We start from the raw sequence: 5,000 nt of genomic DNA on the forward strand, positions 1-5,000 counted from the left end.
GAGAGGCGGGGAGAGAGGGGGGGGGAGAGATAGAGAGAGAGAGAGAGAGAGAGAGATGGGGGGAGGTAGAGGGAGAGAGAGAGAGAGAGAGAGGGAGATGAGAGATGAGAGATGAGAGATAGAGAGAGAGAGAGAGAGAGAGAGAGACTCATACACGGCAACAAAGACATACAGATAGGGACAAGAGCTAGAATAAAGACAAACAGACACAGACGAAAGGCTGAGGTACAAAAAAAACAAGGCAGATAACAAGAAACAGGCAAATCGAAATCGAAATAGACAGACAGACCAAAGGAGAAAAAATAGACAAAAAGACATTTACACATTCAAGAAAATTAGTATAGCCCGAGCGAAGAAAGAAGAAGAAGAAAAAAAAAATGATGGAATAAAGAGAAGAAAGGGAGGACAAGACGAAGCACAAAGCCAAGGAAAGGAATAAGTAGTCTTGGTGATGGCAACAAACACTCGCCAGGCAGCTGCAGGGAGGCGGGATCTAAGCACAGGCCAAAACGTTTCTTTAAAGAACGTTTTTTTTTTTTTTTTTTTTTTTTTTTTTTTTTTTTTTTTTTTTTTTTTTTTGGGGGGGGGGGGGGGGGGGGAGGGGGGAGGCTTTTCCTCAAGGCAGCGCTCGAGTGTTTGTTAGGTGTTTCTTCCTTTCCTTTGTAGGGTGAATAGCGCGTGGAGAGCTGAGCAAGGGTGGGGGTGAGGGTTGGAAGAGAGATGAGGGAGGGAGGGAGGGAGGGAAGGAAGGAGGGAGGGAGGGAGAGAGGGAGTGAGAGTGAGAATGGAGAGGAGGGAGGGAGGGAGGTAGAGAGGGAGGGAGGGAAGGATGGAGGGAGGGAGGGAGAGACGGAGTGAGAGTGAGAATGGAGAGGAGGGAGGGAGGGAGGGAGAGAGGGAGGGAGGGAAGGATGGATGGAGGGAGGGAGTGAGAGTGAGAATGGAGAGGAGGGAGGGAGGGAGGTAGAGAGGGAGGGAGGGAAGGATGGAGGGAGGGAGGGAGAGACGGAGTGAGAGTGAGAATGGAGAGGAGGGAGGGAGGGAGGTAGAGAGGGAGGGAGGGAAGGATGGAGGTAGAGAGGGAGTGAGAGTGAGAATGGAGAGGAGGGAGGGAGGGAGGTAGAGAGGGAGGGAGGGAAGGATGGAGGTAGAGAGGGAGGGAGGGAAGGATGGAGGGAGGGAGGGAGAGAGGGAGTGAGAATGGAGAGGAGGGAGGGAGGGAGGGAGAGAGGGAGGGAGAGAAGGATGGATGGAGGGAGGTAGAGAGGGAGTGAGAGTGAGAATGGAGAAGAGAGAGGGAGGGAGGGAGAGAGGGAGGGAGGGAGAGAGAGAGAGAGAGAGAGAGAGAGAGAGAGGGAGAAAGGGAGGAAAGGTGGGTGAGAGTGAGAATGGAGAGGAAGGAGGGAGGGAGGGAGGGTGGGGGGGGGAGTGAGAGTGAGAATGGAGAGGAGAGATAGAAAGAGAGAAAGTGAGAGAGCGAGAAAGAGAAAGTATCACTCATATTTTGTTTTATGATTTTGCCCTTTACTTTTGAAAATATTATATGACCGACAAACAAGATCGTGACATATTGACATGACTCTATGAATGACGAATTTAACGGTACAATACCTCTGTTATAGAAAGAAAGACAAATTAACCTCTGGAATGACGGTTGGTCGAACGTTTTTACATTAATTAATAATCACACGACATCGAATAAACCCAACCTCTTTAATGACTCATACATGAATAGTCAGATAGATATGTAAAATGTATACACGTATGAATATCAGACCCCCCCCAAAAAAAAAAAAAATAATAATAATAATAATAATAATAAAAAAAATAATAATAAATAAATGAAATTAATAATGATAATAATGATGATAATAATAATTATAATAATAATAATAATAATAATAATAATGAAAATGATAATAATAATAATAATAATAATAATAATAATAATAATAAAAATAATAATAAGATGACTCACTTCTTGAAAATGAAGAATATTAATGAACTTATCATCAGGTGATATGTGCATCCTCGTACGGGAATTATCAATCAATTTGATCGATGCTGATTTATCCGCTGAAACCCTTACCTGGTCGGGCAGTTGCCGGCCCCTCATCTCGTGTGTGTGTGTATGTGTGTGTGTGTGTGTGTGTGTGTGTGTGTGTGTGTGTGTGTGTGTGTGTGTGTGTGTGTGTGTGTGTGTGTGTGTGTGTAGGGAGGAGGGGGGTGGGGGGTGGATGGGTGTGTGGATGTGTGTGTGTGTGCGTGGATGGGAGTGTGGATGGATGTATGTATTCATTTGCGTTTGAGTGTGTGTGTGTGTGGATGTGTGTGTGTGTGTGTGTTTGTGTGTTTTATAAATTGTGGTTGTAACTGTGATTGCAATGCTTACACCGATAGATAGAGAATAGTAACAATGATGATGATGGTGATGATCATGATAATGGTAATGATAGCATTGATAGTAAGGGATATTAGCAATGATAAAATTATTAGAATATGAATGATATGACTTATAATAATAGTAATAATAGAAATAACAATAATGATAATGATGATATTAATGACGAGGATAAGGATAAGGACAATAACAACAATAATAAGATTGATAATAACAACAATCAAAATTAGTGATAATAACAATGATGATAATAATAGTTTTATTAATAATGATCATAGATATGGTAATAATAATAGTAATATGGATGATGAAAATTATAATGATAAAGATGATCATAAACATGAAAATGATGATAAAAATGGTAATGAAAATACCTACAATGATGACATAGTAGAAGTAAAAAATGATGATGTTGATGATGACAAAAGGGATATGGAAATAATGACAGTATTAGTAATGATAACTGATATCACAATACTTGCAGATAGTAGTAATGAAACAGATAACGACCATACGGCAGTAATAATGATTATGATAATTCGAAAGAAAGAAATTGATCATTCTAATAACAACAATTCAGCAGTGTTGTAAATGAGAACTGATTTATAGACCATTTATAATGATCTGATATTTTTGTTTATGAAGGATATTCCCAAGGATGATTATATGATGATGATAATGATACCAAGAACGACAGCGATCAAAATCATAATGATGACAACAACAACAACAACTTGAGAACGACAATAATAATACCAACCCTTATTAAGATCAAATCAACGACGCTGACGTAATAATAATAATAAGACTAAATCCTAATAAAACAAGGCGAGTCAGAAATAAATAAAAATGATAATAATAAGAAGAAGGAAAGGAAAAAGGAAGACCAAATAGTGCGAAGGGCGTGCGTGAATGGGCGAGGACAGTCAGTCGCTCGTGAGTGGCGGGAGTATATCAGGACCGCCATTGAGTGTAGCATTCCCGGGCGCCGTGGGCCTAACACCCACACAAGCAAGCCGGGCAAAGAGGGGGGGGAGAGGGGGGTAGGGGGAAATGAAGGGGGAAGAGAAGGAGGGAGGTGGGGGTATGGAAGGGGGGGAGGGTGAGAGGTCGGAGGAATCAAGGTTACCAAACGCACGGACGGGAGAATATGCCTCGTGCGCGGTCGCCGCTTTTTGTTATTCCGCTCGGAAATTCCGAAGCGAGAGACGGCCGTAAGGACAGATGATCAGTGTAGCCAGAGCGAAGTGTCCCTCGGCGGTACCTTTAAAACCGCTAATAATAGTTGTACAGGAGAGCCAAGGGAATCTCCCCCGGTTTGGGAACAGTGGGAGGCTGGAGCGGCAGCGAGAGCGCGGCACTCAGTGTCCGGGTCTCAGGCTCGCTGTGCGCTTGTACACGGCACTACCTTACAGGCGTCGCACAGTGCCACAGCCACAGTGCCACGCTTACACTGGCACCGTGTTACTCAGGGTATGCTGTCGGAAGGGTTGATTTTTTGTTTGTCTGTTCGTTTTTTTGAGTGAATATGCTCTGACAACCAATCATAAGTTGACGAGAAAATGCGAGAAAGGAAATTACTTACAGAAAACATGATTAATGTGTGTGAAGGAAGTGTTTCCTTCGCTTTAAGGGGGAAACATGATATATAAAAAAATGCTGAAAAATATGCCAATCAATTTGAGCTTAACGAACTGATGTGGATTGATGTGGATTGATTTGCAATGAGCCGCTCTGGTTTAATTCTCTCCATCAAAGGTCGCAATGTTGTTATGTTGCAGGACAAGCTATACTTGGATATGCAGGATATGGAATTAAATCCAGTGCTGGTGAATTATCTGAAACTAGAAAGAAAGAGAAATGGATTCGTGAATACACATGAATAAATCAGAAAAAAAAATCGGAAAAATTAACCATATTCAGTGCTCAGTGGTGTAAAGTGAGTTGTGTTTACAAAGTATAGCTTGAGTCCAATTAAAAATACATGTGTTTGATTAATTAGAGAGAAAATAAAGAGAATAAAAGCAAATCAAGAAACAAGAAAAAAAAGAAGAAAATAAACACAACAGGAGAGAGAGAAAGACTAGTTTCCCAGAGCAAAGGGCGCTAGCAATATTATTTATTGACGAGAAATTAAATCATTTTGACTGGAAAGTATTCTTGAAGATTTTCCTTTACTTCTGTGGCTCCGAAATGCAAGACAGGGGAAAAATATAGAGATACATATCGGTGAAGGAATTGCATTAACAAAAACTGATGCATTTGCAGGTGCAATCCGATGGAAACGAATATTTTGAATGTATAGTTGCTATTTTATTTTCGGAAAAAAATAGATAGATTTGTGTCGTTTTCATGGGAAAAGAGAGTTGAAGCAGTAATACTTTAATATGCATTTGAAATGATGCATTGTTGATGACCAAATGCAAAGCAGTGATGGAAATTAATAATAGAGATGCTGATGATAAAGAGGATAATGCTAAAAAACAAACACAATAAAATTGACAACGGAAATTATAATAATAATGAAAATGATAAAGATGAATAATAAAGACACCATATGATGTTAAAGAGGAACATCACAACTTTATTTCTGTATATC

The 5,000-nt window shown here is 40.7% G+C and overlaps 1 long non-coding RNA gene across 1 annotated transcript in view; it reads left to right on the forward strand.

The window, feature by feature from the left end:
* The first annotated feature begins 3,518 nt into the window (after window positions 1-3,518).
* Window positions 3,519-5,000, forward strand: part of LOC147471060 (uncharacterized) — a 14,974-nt gene continuing 13,492 nt past the window's right edge. Inside the window, exon 1 of the long non-coding RNA XR_015191292.1 lies at window positions 3,519-3,874. This is a non-coding gene — a long non-coding RNA (uncharacterized LOC147471060). The remainder of the gene's footprint in view (window positions 3,875-5,000) is intronic.

Source organism: Penaeus japonicus, unplaced genomic scaffold (genome assembly GCF_977035675.1).
Source record: "Penaeus japonicus unplaced genomic scaffold, GWHDUDI00000001_assembly GWHDUDI00000010, whole genome shotgun sequence".
NCBI lineage: Eukaryota > Metazoa > Arthropoda > Malacostraca > Decapoda > Penaeidae > Penaeus > Penaeus japonicus.